Raw genomic sequence first — 16,762 nt, forward strand, 5'->3', positions numbered from 1 at the left:
GCTGAATCCGCTGGGAACCGTTTATTTTTTTTGTTGCTTTTCACATTCTCGGCACACAAATAGGGATGATATGCTAAATAAAGCCTCACTATAATCCCTGAGTCATTATGGGCTCAAATGACTGTAATTTTATATTCAATGTGTAATATAACGGTTCCTTCTAATCCATTTCTACTATAATTGTAATTTTAAACAGGTACAAAAATCATATTCACATATTATCGGGGATAACAGTAGGTAACCCAAGGGTTCATTTATATATATATATATATATAATATAGAGATATATATATATATATATATATATATATATACATATTATAGATATATATAAGGGTGGACTGACGTCATATTGAACACTATGGATTAGGAATGGGATGTCACTTAAGATCATATGTGATTCAAGGCAGGTGAGCCAAATATTTTTATAGTATGTAAAAAAAAACTGCTCTCACCCACCCCTCATATTCCTGAGCAGGGTGGGTGTCTCTCCATCTCTAAAGCCCGGATCCTCTACTAGAGCCCTGTGACCTTGTGGGCTCTTCTTAGGATCTTAGCTGTTCCTAAGATTGTGCTCTTCTGGACTGAGATGTCTGGTGTTTCTCCAGGTATCTGTTACAGCCAGAGTGGGGGTTACTACTCTGAGTGCTCCGATGACCACGGGCAGACTGTTGTCTTCACCTTCCAGAACTCTTTCTAGTTCTTCCCTGAGCTTTGGTGTTCCTGCAGTTTCTCATGCTCTTTTTTCCTGATGTTCCCATGACTCAGGATGGCCACATCTATCACAACGGCTGTCCTCTGCTGCCTATTAATGATCACAATGTCCGGTTGGTTACCATTTTGTCTGTTCATATCTGGAAGTCCACTGGATCTTAGCTCTGTCATTCTCCTTTGTCATTCTAGTGGAGAATGACTACATCTATCTATCTATCTATCTATCTATCTATCTATCTATCTATCTATCTATCATCTATCTATCTATCTATCTATCTATCTATTATCTATCTATCTATCTATCTATACTGTATTATATATATATTATATATATATATATATATATATTATTATAATAATAAAAAAAATATTTCACATTAATATTTTTCACATTAATATAAAATTATTGTGTTTTTGTTTAATTCAAACAGGTTTTATTTCAACATTTCATTTTTTTTTTTTTTTATGAAATTTCATAGTGTCATAGTTTGAGTTCCTGCTTTGTTTAGTTTCTGTTTTTGGGTTCTTTTCTACTTTAGCTTGTGTTCCTGTTTTAGTCTTGGTTCCATCTTAGGTTGGGCCTTATCATTTATTGTGTGTTCTAGATTGGTTCTTGAGCTGTTTTAGTTTAACCTGTTTTCACATGTCAGTAGTTCAGTTCCACCTCCAGCCACTTCCTGATCAGCTCCTCCTAGTCTAATTAGTTTGATTCCTTTCACCTGCTCACTCCCTACTCATGCCTGCCTCTGTTCCTTGCACTCTGCCCGATCATTGTGTTTGTGTTTTTCCTGCCTGGGGTAAGTCTGACCCTGTTTTGCCTGTCTGCCTGTACCCAACCTGATTCTGTTAGTTTTTACTTGGATTATTTGACCTGTTCTGTTCTTTTTGTTAATAGACCAGCCTGACTTCTGACCAGTTTATTTTAGGTTGTTTGCTGTGGACTGTTTACGTTTTTTTGGACACTGCCTCTTTGCTTTTTGGCTTGGTGCCCTCTTTTGGTTTTTTGCTTTGGTTAATAAATCACCTTTTGATTACAACCTTTTGCTGGTCTGGCTGAATTTAGGGTTCTCTGATTCATGACACATAGTGAGTTTTATTTTTCAAAATGGCCTTTTTAGTTCATAATAACACTTTTCAGCATAATAACTTCCACCTGCCAATCAAGAAAAGCAGAGCGGGGCGAGCAGCAGTGACTGACTGCTTCTTTACCCAGACAAAAGCAATCCAGCACAGAGTCTCAACTCAGGCCTGAAGGTCCAAGTTCTGCATCCAGTCTTCGTAGGCTGGGTCTTGCAGCTTTTGTGTAAAAAATTATTCAAACCCACATAATTTACCAACTATTCAAATTCTCCAACTGCGAGTATGAAGCTTCATAGTGGGTTTGCAGCCAGGACGAAGCACAGCAGCTGTCTGTGAGACTGACTGTGGAAGTGGGAAGGGAAATCATGGCTCCTTCAAGTAACTGAAGAACTGCTTCATGTCAAGTTGCCAATAAAAGAAAAAAGACGATTAGTTCTTTATTGAAACTAATAAATTGGTAGAGCAAGGGTCTGAGATGTTCGCTGGCAACATCAGCGCTGAGACAGAGAGAGTCAGCCTCTTCAGAAAATCAGAGGAGGGGCGTGTCTGTGTTTTCCCTCTCACAACTGCAATCTGTGGGAGCGAGCCCTCAGCATTAATAACATAATTGTTTTGTTATCAAGAGATCTCTAAGCGGACCAAGCCAGCGGGCCCACTCCCGGTGCTCCCGATGGCTGGCCAGTCTGCACCTGACTGGTTATTCAAAGGTTTTTATTTTTCCCTTTACATATTCATTATGGCTTACAATCTTTTTTTAATGTTGTTTTATCATCTTTAATTCTATTCTCATTCATTAATCAGGCAAATGTTTATTTTTATGTTGCCATAGGAATAAACTACTATACAAATTCAGCGACGATAAATATTTTTTCAATTCATCATTAAAACATTTTCCGACATAAACACTAAACTTTCTTAGCAATGTTAAACCAATGAAGCATTTTGTTTGTTGAGAATAATAACAAACAACTACTGAACAGTTTGATATTTGAATTATTTCTCATTGCGGAAAGCCAGCAGAAGTTGGAAAGGGATTGTGCCGGAAGACAGGAGTGGTCTCTCTGGATACTGAGCCTAGACTTCCCCGGTCAGCTAAGCCACCAGGAGCCTGAAAGCAACTGGGTCTGGAGAAAAAGCATTCTCTCTCGGGATTGCTAGCATCAACCCCACTTAGCTGAAATCCAGTGGTCGAGCACATCCGAGCATATTTTAAATCAACATAGGTTAACTTGGCTAACTTCTCGCCTAAAATCTTTCTTAAAGTTAGTTTTATGTCACAGAAGTATACAACTTTATTCACATGCTTTTCACTCCTCTCCAACATTGCTGTTGTGGGTTAAATAATTCTCTTGAACATGCAATGACTCATTAGGCGGCCGCATTTACAGCCTGTCGCCCGCTGTAACATTATCGGTCCACAAACACGGCCTTCGCAGGATGCAGCCCAGGACACACTCCATAGTAAGCAGTTTATGGAGCCTCCAGGACAAAAACGAATCACTGTTTAAGGACCAGCCAATGGGGACGCAGGTCCATCTCACTGACGCTGATTGGCAGGCGCAGTGATTCTGCTAAAAAATGTCAGTACGAAATAAAAAGGCCATTGGGGAAAACACCATTATGAAATAACAGAGGACTTTTTAAAAACTTACATTTTTAAATAAAAACTGCTGGAATTAAAATAATACTACCTCAATAATAATTAACAATGATTGTTTTATTGTGAAAAAATATGAATGTGTAATAAATGTTTCATTATTATTATACAATTTTATTAAGAAGAAATAAAATATTTCATAATAATGAGATGATAATGTTATGCGCATTCAGTAATTTCACATTTCAAGTAGATACTTATTTCATAATGTTTTATTTATTTATTTCATTTTGAAAACTTGTTCCATAAAAGATTCTCCTGTCTGTTCATTTTAGCAGAGCCTCTCTGCAGACTTGTAAGAGCTTGAGTTGAACTTACTAGCATTCGGGAGCACTTTGAGGACATAATAGAAGTTATTATTGACAAGAGCACCAGAGTGAGGTGGGTCGAAAGCAGGACAGCCTCGTTAATGAGGTGCATTCCCACTGCGATGGCCAGTCAACTCAACACTTCCAGTAATAATACGCTGGAACACAACACAAACAGTTCTTGACTTCTATGATATTTTTTTTTACTGGCTCTTTAAACCGACTGCCAAAATACCATTAGCATTTGGACGAGGAAGGGGGTGGGAGTACTAGCCGTTCACTTCTGAGGTATTGTTGGCTGCGGGGTACGGAGTCGTCTGTAACCTCTGGTGTTGGTGACCTCGAGGTGACTGGGAGCTCTCCATGTTCATTTCAGCATCTACTGTGCTTTGTCTCACAGCTGAGGAGCATGCAGTTTGGGTCTGAGTGTGAGGGTTATCTGAGGCTAACCCTTCCTCTGGCATGATAGGGTTTTCTGTCCATTACAGTTGTGAAAGTCACTGCGGATTAAAAAAGTTTTGTTTTTATTTACTTTATTTACGACTGGATACAGTGTGGGATCAAGATATTCGTCAACACACTTGTAAAGCAGCTCTTTAGTGACATTCTGTTTCCTAATGGACTACATAACCAGAGCACACTCAGGCAATTTTTAAATCATTCATACACTGATGACACCCTATCGCTAACTTTAATGCACTAAAAGCTTTGGTCCTATTGTGTCCTGCTTCTGTTCAGCAATATCTCTCTTCTATCTCCATTTTAAAAAAGATTGTCCTCCATGCCTAGCTTTTATCTTAGATAGGGCTGGGCAAGTTAACGCGTTAATTTCGCGTTAACTCATTAGACTATTAACGGCGATATTTTCTTTAACGCGCGTTAACGCATGTTGCTCACATGCTTTTATTTTGTGAAGGTCTGTTGCTGCGGTGTAGGGTTTGAATCAGAACAGTAGGTGGCGATAATGCGCCCAATAACCTTGCTGTCAGCCCAGCCTCAGATTCAAAGAGGAAAGAAAGGTGCTGGCCGGAAAAAAAAACACAGCTGACATGCGGAAGGCGGTGTTTCCCGCAGGTACCGCGAGCGAGTTTAGGCCGAGGCGAGGCGGGTGAGTTGGCGGCCGGAACAAGTTTTGTGCGGAGCGGAGCAGAGCGGGGGGGGGGGGGGTCTGCATCGACGCCGTCGGTGAAGTCGCTTCTCGTTTCAAAGTATCCATGTATTTTTGCCTGTTTTTCCCTGCCATTCACTATATGCGCGCGAGAAAGCAACAACAAAAAACCCGCGTGTCAACGTCAAATAAACGCAAGCATATCGAGTTAGCAAGCAATTTCAGTTTAAAGTTCTTCCCAGCATCCGAATATGACAGAAACAAGTTAGTTGTAACCACTGCCAAGTTAAACTTTGGTAGTGAACATAAAATGGTAATGCTGCTCCCTGCTGTTACCTCAGAAATTGCCTGTTTTTGGTAGATTTTTTCCCCATAAAGAGAATTCCCCTGTCAGTGGCAATAAGCTTTAATTTATTATTATTGCTATTTTTGTTTTACTGTTTAAGTTGAGCTTTACACTAAATATGTGTTTACTGATAAGTGCTACAATGTTACAACACTTTTGTTCATATGGCAGCAGAACATTAAAATAAAGTGCTCTTTACACTACTTTTGAATTCATTCTTGGAGTTTGTAAATACAATGCGATTAATCGTGATTAATCGCGATTAATCAGTGCGATTAATCGCGATTAAATATTTTAATCGTTGCCCAGCCCTAATCTTAGATTCAGATGCCGATTTAATGTGACAAAAACATTAGTTTATCCCCCTAATCTCCACCTGAGACAATGACATTTAAGAGCAAGAAACAATATTATGCTTCTGATGCATCTTTCTTTTCAGCCCCCACCACTGCTTTTAGTTTGTCCCCTAGGACCTCATTGAGACAAACAAATTTAATTCCTGAATTTCAAAGACAAGGGTGCCTTGCCATTAAATTCTAAGAACGGCAATGAGGGAACCCGTGCTCTGAATGTGAAATAAAGCCCAGATTAATGTGTTTGGACATGCTTAAAAATAAAACCTCTGCTGATTCATACACAGATCACGATATATACACACATATATATATAAAAATAAAGGGAATTATATATATATATATATATATATATATATATAAACTTTTTTTCCAAATGCCAGCTTTTAGGAAAAGTGTTTCCTTTTAGCTTTGGTGGAAGAAGTGGAACATGAATATTTATGCCAATAACAGCACAACAAAGCCCCGACTATTTTAGTGGTTCTCTTTTACATTGCCCTGTCTTGCTTTGTTTATTTCTGCCATTTCTGAAATTCTCTCTGGACTACTTGTCTTTGGGTAGGAGCTATTTTAAATCCCGGGGTCAGCCGATGATGACAGGGAACATTCCAAGAGAAACCAGATGAGCTCTGCGTGTGGCGTTGAAGCAAAGTCAGACCAAACAAGGCTTTTTGTGTTGGATGTACTGCCCTGTCTGTCTGCATCACAGACACCGAACGTCTCAGAAACATCTCCCCAACTTCAGGACTAAAATAGGTCCAGTTATTTTTGCATGAGTCACAGTCTCACCACCACAGAAAACAGACTACGAGTGCCAGACAACCAGATGAGGCCTCAACTGCCAGCAGAATGGTCAGAGCCATGAAGGAAGTGTAAGAGCTGGACGATGCTTCAGAGCAAACACTGGAAGGCTTTCTGTGGCTTTGGATGTTGCGGAACTGTGGAAATTACTCGGCAATACAATAGATGCAGAGGTTTTACACACACTGTTAAACTGCCAAGGTTTTCTAATGTTGAACAAATACAGAACAAATCATTTTTCAACCTTTTCTGTCTTTATGTGACACGTGTTGCTTATTGCGTTGTCAACTGAAAAACAATCAAATATGTAAGGAAAAAAGCAAAACAAACAAACCTGGATAAACTTTGTTGCCTAAGTGTGCACACCCTTTAGCACAGGGGTGTCAAACTCATTTTGGTTGAGGGGCCGCATTCAGCTTAATCTGATCTCAAGAGGGCCACACGAGTAAACTCATTGCAAGATTAAATAAAACTAATAAAAGTGGACTTGTTGATTTTTATATTAAATGAATTTCACTTTTACACAATATATTATGAATAACCTCAGCCTTTTTAAGAAAAGTATGTGCAATTTTCAACATTTATTCACATTTTTTGGAACTTAAAAACACTGTCCTGCATGACAAAATACATCAAACAGATAAAAATTAAGAAATGATTTAAAATCAATTTTCCACATCTGAAGCTCAGTGCTACCATCTGCTGATTAAAACACAACGCCCCTCGTGGACAATATAGGAACTGCAGATATTCAATTAAACGAAATACGTTTTTTTCAATAATTGTTTTATCATTCTCTTCTTTTATCTCCTCTTTCTTTCACCTTTTCTTTTTTATTCTTGTATTTCCTTTCATCTCGCACTTTTCCATTGTAGTGTCCATATCATTTGAGATATTCCCCGCATGAATCATAATAAAACTATTCACATTCATAAATCAAGCGGCAAAAGCAGTACTGCTCCACTTGTGAAAGTCAAATCTGATGAGCTCTTTTTGGCATTAAGACAACAATTGTTATTGCCACATTGCCAGACAGGACACTGAAAAAATAATAATAATAATAATTGTTTGTTTGTTTTTTGTTGTTGAATAATGATAATGCATTTAGCCACCGGGCCGGACTAAATTGTTCGGTGGGCTGGAACCGGCCCGCGGGCCGTATGTTTGACACTCCTGCTTTAGCATATACTTTATTGAAGCACCTTGTGAGGACATCTCTTGTTTACAGCCCTCTTCAGTTGACACCTCCAATGTCTTGTCAGACCTGGTTCTGAACCCTGGCTTTGGACAGTGTAGCACATTGATTTTCTTCCAATGAAGTCATTCTTTTGTTTATTTTGACTCATTGCCTTGCTGAAAAATTAAAAATCCATCTTAATTTCCACCTTTCTAGCAAACACCTGATAATTTTGGACCAAAACTGAACACCGTTTAGAACTGTACCTAATCCCATCCATCTTAGTCAATTTCCATCCGAAGAAAAGTAAGCCCTGAGCTTCTGTCATCCAGCTCTGCTTTTTAGTGCATCCATGTGTGGAAGACAGCTGACTATTGTCCCATGTAGATCACAAACAGTACTAACTAGAAATTTCTGCAGCTCCTTTAGTGTTACCGTTGTGTCTTTCGCAGCCTGACCAGTTTATGTTCTGTGCTATATATTAGTTATGGACAGACTTCCAGTTTTTTTAATGTCACTTCCATAATTTCCTCAATCACCAAAAAATGCTGTGACTTTTTTGGCATCTTCTCCTAAATGATACTTTTGTACAATGATACCATCGTGGTCCATTCAAACCTTCCTGCAAAATATGGCTTTAGGTGAAGGATGCAAATAAACACTCTAAACCTAACCTTACTTACAGCTCATCAGATTCTCTAAAATTGTTTTTACCCAAAACTGAATACTGGACTTGAATCATGATGATTAAATAAAACATTAGTTTTAAAGGTTTGAATGCTTATCCAACAAGGTTATGCAGCTTTTTTTTTTTTTTACAATTTCCACTCAACAAGTTTGTTTAGTTTTTAGTTAATGCAGAAGATGTGTTACATTAAAGGAGGTAAAAGTTCTTAAAGGGTTTTCATGGTCTAAATTTTTTTATATCGAAATCCTGGCATCTACTCTTTTTACATCCTCTGTCTATATGTGAAAGACACTGCTACAGCTCAGCTGACACAAATCAATACTAGCAATCGAGCAAATCCATTAAGTATTAATGCAGTGGATGAATCAGTTGACTCAAAATTCAATAAATTCCTGTTCCAGTGAGTCTCACTGAACAGCGAAGAATGCATACCAAACTTTTTCTTGTTAAGTCGAGACCAGACAACGTTTAAAATGGGGAAAAAAGTTCAAGATGTAACATTTAAAACAGCAATAGTTTTAGAACAAAACAATCCTAATAAATGCTGTTGCTATTCGTATCCAGTGTCTCACAAAGGTATGTAGCATCAAGTGTTCTGAATCACAGGAAAACCAGGTCTTTATAGATTTGCATCATTTTAGAGTGTCTTCCAAGAACTCCAATCCCCCAGCTGACTTTGAGACCTTGATTGTATAATGAATTCAACTTATTAAACTCCAGTAGCTTTCTCATTAGCTGCCTCTCTCAGTCTGCATGCATATATTTATCACCCTGGAAAGAGAACTGATAAAATAATGGCCTAGTGGTGAGTTCCCATTTGGGCACAAATAGGCTTATCCTATTAGCCAGGTTACCTTGCTGAACTTTTTTTATGCTTTGTCCCATTCCAACCACAAACCTTAATGTATTTTATTAGGATTTTATGTGATGGCTGTGCACAATTTTCAAGTGGAAATAAAATTAGTAATGTTTGTCTTTTACATGTAAAGATCTGAATTTGTTTTCCCTCAATGTCTGTTGCTCCAAAAATAAAGCTCCAGTGCAACTAGCTGCCATCAGAAGTCAAATAATCTGTAAATAGAGTCCATCTCTGAGCAATTCAGTATAACTACAGCTGCTCTGTCATACTCTTAGACCACTAGAGAACATATGTAAACAAATAAGTAGCCAAGGGGTTCATGGTCACATTGGAGGAGCTGTAGATGTCCATGGCTCACTTGAGATAATCTGTTAAAAGTATAACTATCAGCTATGCATGCCACAAACCTTGCTATTATGAACCAGTCAAACCCATAGTTTTATATATCAGTTTTCTGTAACTGGTCCATTACAGAAAATCACAACAAAGTTGATGAGTGTTTGTGGTTGTAATGAGAACCTAAAACAATGAAAAAGTTTTACAAGGTAACACAGCTAATAGGAGAATTGGGTTATGACTATATTTAAAGGCGCTGTACACTACTACAGAAAACCTCTGAGGTGACGGAGACTGAAAGGATAACCATTTTCATTTTTTAGGGTCTCGCACTGAATATTTAAAGTCACTGTGAATGTTGGTTGTTATGAATGTTTGTAATGTATTCACCATGAAAAACAGCAGCAGCGTTGCAACTGAAGAGGTCAGTTCTAATAGAGGAGATTTAACTTCAAATAGATGCTGATATTCTCCCCCTGTAGAAACATTTATTTGGAGAAAGCTTATTTGGAGACATCTTGAAAGAAAAAAAATGTGAGGTGTTAATTCTGCCTAGCTATTTGGGGTCGTGGGAGGATGAGCCATATTTTCCAGTTTGGCACATAGGAGCAAATTCATGAGGGTAAAGGTTGAAACGTTAACCTGATTTAGGAAGCAGGATGGTTTCATCAGGTAGAGACAGATCAGACCTCCTGCAGTTTAGAGTTTGATTACACTCCTTTTTCCTCTTGTGTTAATCTAACAAACCAAATAAAAAAAGACCACCCATGCAGCTAAGCTGAAGTGCAGCACAATAGTTGAGCTTAACGTGCTGCCAAACTGGTCAAAGTCTGCCCAGCAAGCGTCAAGCCAACCCGTATATTTTTCTCCCTCGGCTGTTTTCCCCCTTAAAGACGGACTATATTAATTTCCTGTATAATGCATTGTGGGAGCTAATTATAAGGTGGTACATTCTTCCCCGGTGTCTTCTGTGACGACGACGTTTCCCGGGCGACATCAGTCCACTCAACCAAAACATGCTGTCGCTGCTGCCTCTTGGCTTTATTTAGAAGATTTGATCTGGAAAATGTATTCGGTGTCATATAAACCAAAAACTCCTTCTGTTCCTTCTGTTTTTCTGTGAAATGTATGTTGACTTCTGCAGCTGTTCCGGTGCAGGATCGGCTATCACTCTGGCTCTGCTTCATGAGTTCATAATAAAGCGACAGCAGATTAAAAACACAAGGGGAGACGTCTACGGCTAGTTTTGCTGGGTGACCCTGAATAGTTTACCCAATTCTTTATTTTGTGTCACCTGAATAACTTGTTTATGTTTTTTTCTGTACTTAAACATTGATAAGAAGCATCTTTAATACTGTAGCTAGTACATGCTTCTTTTGGACATTAGTGCATTAGAATATTATTATCATGGCGTGCCACCAGATCCCGTTTTATTAGTCATTTTGTCCTAAAAGACTACTACCATTGTGAGCAAATCCGATTTCTCTCATGGTTTCTGACTGATTCACAGAGTGCATACATTATATATAAACTGCAGCTGGCAAAACTCTAGTGCCTTGTGGTACTCACAGCTCCGTCTCAGATAAATGCTGTGCCTCACATTCATTAGTGTTCTTTTAAAGATGATAGTTCAAACTAATCAGAACAAAAATTCAGCCACTAATATTTGAAAATGTCAGACTTTTTATCCATCTTCAAGGAAAGCAGTGAGCAATGCTAGTTATTCTTCCAGGACTGCAGAAGGCGAGGGTGAAAACAATAGGGCAAAATAAAAACCATCACTTAAACAAAGACCACATTAGGGTGAACTGGTATTTTAGGTTTTAGTATTTGTTTTTGAGTGTCTTTGAGAAAGGCTCAGAACACATTTACAGCATCCACTCTTTTAGAAAGAGCACTTTTGTTTTGGTGTCCATGCACTTCGACGAAGATGTTTCTTCATGGTTTCCGTGGAGATTAGGAGAGCCTTTAATTATGTATCAGAGGTAGTATACGGCTCGTTATGCAGAGGAAGCTTCACCGTGAACTTCTAATGAGGTGGCCGGCTGAACTGCTGGCCATACCAAGGGTACGGGATGCTGTGTGCTTGGAGACGGAGGCTGGACAACAAGGCTGTTAGCTGGACGGAGCTTAGAGCAGAATTACAGGAAATACCTACAGCTCTAGTTTTCACTTCCAGCGGTCGGTCCTTGGATAACTGCTTAGATTATTTACAGATGCAAGTACGCACAGCATGACAACAAGACTGCTGTGTTTATGCGTGCGCCATCTTCCATGTCTCTGACTTCAACTGGATGTACGTACTAGCAGACCGCCAGATGACGCCCTTCTATCCAGATGACAAACGAAGAAGTGGCGACTACTGCCCAAGATGATTTAGACACATCTAAAGGAAGGCGCGACTACTTCACTGAGATCATCCAGACAAAGTTTCATGATGTAACCGCAAACCCACACCTATTCCTGACACTTTTCATCGGCTGCGCCTCGTACAGTTTGTCCTCTCTGTGCACATTACGATAATTAGATCCCGGCACAGCCTCATGTTTCAGCGAAACTCAGAAGGGCTTTTGAGAGATGCTCTAATGGCATACAAAGTGAATGAAAGCTAATTTATTATGATGGCAGTCAAAAGAAGCATTAATTAGGCGCACGGCTTATTGCAGTTGATCACTCCTTGGACACAAGCCCATCAGCAGAGCCACACTCAGGTAGTCATCATGTGAAATTGGAGTCCCGTCTCTACCCGGCGTTGCACTCTGGATGCTCTCAGGCTCATTCGATTTACGGTGACTGATGCTGCATTTAAACATGGATTAAGACCAAGGCAGCAGCATGGAGAGGAACATGCATAAATATCCTTTTTTATCAAGGAAAGTAATGGTATATGTTGTCTAAGACAAGTGGCTATAAGGTTTGTTCTAAAAATAAAGCTCTATAACGACAAAATTGTAACTTCAAGTTCTTCATGGCTGAACAAAATTCAAAAGCTGCTTTTGTAAAGAAAACATTTTAGACCACACAGCAAAAAAATTTTTTTAAGAAAGCGTGTTAACAAGTCATATACTTTGAAGTTTTTTTTGTCCGAACAAAAATAAAACTTGGAGCAGGATGTTCATGAGATATGGCCAGTGTATCACTGTGTCTAATCTCCAAATAGACCAAAATATTCCACTGCACATTCCTTCATTACACCGCTGACAGATCTGGGTCTCTTGCTGTGTTGTGATGAAAAGTGTGTTAGTTTCACAGCAGTTGCTGCAGTAATTGGTCACTTCACATTCATTTCTTTTTTTCTTTTTTTTTTTTTGGCTACAGTGAGAAGCATGTAGATAATAAATTAGCTCTCTGAGTTTTTTGTTAATTATAAATTTCAAGTTTTTTTGACCTGTTTATTTTCAGAACTTTTGAGAATAATCAGGAACTCAGATGCCAATAGATTCCTGCCATGGTCTTTATGTATATTTTAGTTTGATCTACATGGCGATGTGTGTTGCAGAAGAATTGCTGTTCTATTTTCGCTCCCTTGGAGCGCTACACTGTTCTCCACGCAGTATTTGCCTTACTAAATATTTACAGTGCATTTTCTGCTTCACTGCCATCAGACTCGTTACAGAAACCAATCAAACGCTCACTTCTTTGCAAACAAGCGCACCATTTTATAGCTGAACAGCGCGGGTAGCTGCGTAAACTTCGTGCCTCCATGTAAAACGGATAAATCAGATGTGAAAAAGCCATGTAGAAAGACCACAGCCGTTGACAGAAAACGTAAGTGTGTCTGAAAAGACGGGGTTTCCATGCCTCAGCCGACGTATTGTCATCTGATACTACGCCAAACCTGGAGAGGAAATAAAAAAGAGTGGGGAAATCTATATGAAATGTCACTCTAACAAGTCTCCTGGGAACACAGCTGCCTGTGTTTCTCCAGCAGGAAGAGCTTCACTGATCAAAGAAGGGCTTAAAGACTCCATCAAACAATGCCTGCTGTGCTCCACAAACATATTCTCTATATTATGTGCACGGATTGGCTTGGTCGTGTGCAGCCATCAGTCAATGACGTCTGGAATGCAGAGGAAGCAAAATGACCAGGACCTCTGGTAGATAGAGCAACAGCGAGAGGCTTGGATTCTCTGAGGTGTTTCCAACATATGTTTGTCCACTGGGGCTCAATTAAGGAAGGAGTTTTTTTTTTAACAAGATAAGATATTTATTAAATTAACTCTCATGGTTTTAAGTCACATAAAAAATGCAGCAGATGGTTCAGTATGAAGAAGAATGAAGGTGACTGAGCAAAGCCGAACAAGGAGGTCTTCATAGGTTTCTTGGCTCATCGGATCAGGTCAGGAGAGAGAGAGAGAGAGAGAGAGAGAGAGAGCTGTAGTGCAAGTGAGCAGCTGTGACTGAGTGTGTTTAACAGCTCTGATCACATGATGATATTTTTATTACACGAGTCAATGCCATGTTTACTCTGAGACAGCCCACTGTGCTCCTTATTTACTGGTGGCATATCATGCAGCTGCTTTTGTTGGTGTTCTTTTTGGAAATGGGAAATTTGTTTGTGATTTCTGATCTTTAGTGATAAAGCTTTGGCCTGCGAATATCAACTTTGGGCAATTATGATTTATTTTTAAGTTGTTTATAAGAACTATAAGAAAATGTATACTATCTGAAGAGCAGAGGTAACATCACACTGTTTGTGAGAGAGCAGTTGGTGTAAAAAGGCCTTTCACTATTTCAAAAGACAGACACACTGTTTTTAACGTCTCAAATTAGCATAATTAGCACGGCTAGCTTAACTGAAAGCTTCTGTGAGATTTCCCAAAAGTCTGATAACGTTTCCAGTATGCTCCTTTACAGACAAAGATTGAAAGCAAAAAAAGGATAAAAACTAAAACTTTTCTTTACTCCCTGCAGCCTTCGTGTTGTTTACGCAAAGCCCTGCTCTTTCTTGCAGCATGAAAAAATAACGTGTAAGAAATTGGTTTTAATTAGCTTTTTACATCTGTTTGCTTCCTCTAACTTCCCTTGACAGTCTCACTAACACTACAAATAGTTTACTCTGAGTGTTTTTCACCCAGCAACAGCGAGAACTGCAGGTGCTTACGTATGGTGTATAATAATAATAACTGATGGGAAACCGATCGAGACCGACTGAGTTACTGACCTAGGGCAGAAAATTGGTTCCAGTCGACAGACGATTTCTCCATGTATCTCTTTTATAAGTTTAAAGCGTAAACCTGCTTAACCAAAACATCAATCCGTTTAAATAATTGACATTTCCCCAAAATTATGACAATGAATTAAACTTATAGGTGTTGAATTTAGGTACATAGGATCCTAAAACGACTCTGAAGGGTTGTTAGCTTTAATGGTAGAGTTGCCGATTTTGCTGGAATTTTCCCCAAATCCCTTTTTGAAAAACTTCACATGCACAAGACTGTCTAGCCTGCTCTTCCGCTCCTCAGGGGGATCGTGGGAAAAAAATCTCCCAAATCCACTCTGGTCTTATTTCTTTGTACTGAGGCCTTCCTTTGCTTCTCTTAAACTTGTTTGCGGTTTGCTTCTTGTGACTCTCAATGTATACAGTGAGAGCAGCAGAGCTACAATGACCAGCTAACACCGAAGCTAACCGCTAAGCTAACTAGATACTTAAACACTAGGAATGCGCATACGCAGCCAGCAAGCAGAATCTGACAAGAAACGTGCAGGCATACTGGCGTTATGTGAGCACGTCAGAATGATTGCCATGTAGGCCGACCAATAGATGAGGTGATCCCCCAGGAACTTGAGGGATAGAGGAGGGTTTGTCAGACCAAAACTCTGACAAACCCCTGCTCTTCAGTCCGAATGGCAGGGATTGGGATTGTTTTTTACGGGCCTGCAGCTCCCACAAAGATCACATTTTTTTTTAACGTTGTTTTTCTGAATACGTAATGTATTGACTACTGTCATGATGGAATAACCATTTCACCCAGTATAACAAAAAGTGTTTCTGAACAGGATTACCAACTATAGCTTTAGCTAATGCAACTTTCCTAAACCGACAAACAGCCTGCAGCCAGGAGGATTTCTGCTTTGGCTGTCAAGTTGTGTTAAAGTGCGAGTAGTGTGAAAATTGCCATGAGCCTCCTCTGAACCCATCTTGTTAGAAGAAGAAAAGATAAATCAGTGCTGGCCATAGGCTTACAGTGTGCTTTTTAAATAGCCAAAAAATATCATAAGTGTTTCGTGCAAGTTTTACTGTTTGTTAAGCAATTATAGAGTGACATTAAAAAAGTAAAAATTACATGGAAAAATAATCTGCATAATTTTTTACATGTGCAGAATTGTGTAAAAGTCTTAAATTGTGCTTGAACCATTTGTCTTTGTAATCCTTGAATGGTTTTGAGCATTGCGTCTCCAAATTGTTTTTTTTGTTTTGTTTTTTTACTTTGGGTGCTGTTTTACTGTGTTACCTATCTTTCGTTCAGTACCTGAATATTTACAGAGAAAATCCTGTTTGTTTGTTAAGCCTCTCTTAACCTAGTTTTATTAACCAGTTTTTATCTACATTGCTGTATTGCTGCTTTGTAGCAAGTACTTTATTATATGCCAAAGTTGTAATACTGGCAAAGAGCTGTGAAAAAGTATTTGCTACACTGTAGCTGTTTGTGAAAATTAGAAAACGCTAACCCGTGGCTCCATTGTGCGGTTTGGGGCCAGAGCCAGGTATGGGCAGAGAAACATTTCTGTCAAACATTGGATGCCACCTTCAATTGACTCCACCCAAACTCCATACTGTGGGAAGTGATTTCGGAAATGAGTATGTTTTATTGACGTAGATCAGATTTTACTAGAACAGATATTTTCAAATGCACAAAGATTTTATTCAAACAATGCACAAAAGCCTTCCCGTACTTTTGATGTTTTTAGTTAGATCTATGAAAAATCAGTAATAAGAGTTTAAAATATAAAAGGAGATTTTAGCACCTAAAATGTTATTTTATTATTTTATTATTCAATGTTAGTTGAATCTCAGTGTATACAGGTGTAGCTAAAACTAATCAGACCCCACAACAAGCTAAGGTAATTGACAAAATACACAAACATTGAACAATAAACAAATCCAACACCAACAATTTAAATAGCTCAGCACAACTATTTAAATTAAGCACTTGGGATCATCTTGTTACTGAAAACAATTTTGTCATTTTTAATGACAATAGCAGTTTTAAAGTTATTCAGTCCCTTAATGACAAGCATCTTTAGTACTGAATAGATTACCCTTCTGCTGTTACAATCTGCCACAAATATAATGTATTGCAAGACACCTGTTGTGTGCAGCAATTCTGAGAA

This window comes from Fundulus heteroclitus, unplaced genomic scaffold (assembly GCF_011125445.2).
Source record: "Fundulus heteroclitus isolate FHET01 unplaced genomic scaffold, MU-UCD_Fhet_4.1 scaffold_52, whole genome shotgun sequence".
NCBI lineage: Eukaryota > Metazoa > Chordata > Actinopteri > Cyprinodontiformes > Fundulidae > Fundulus > Fundulus heteroclitus.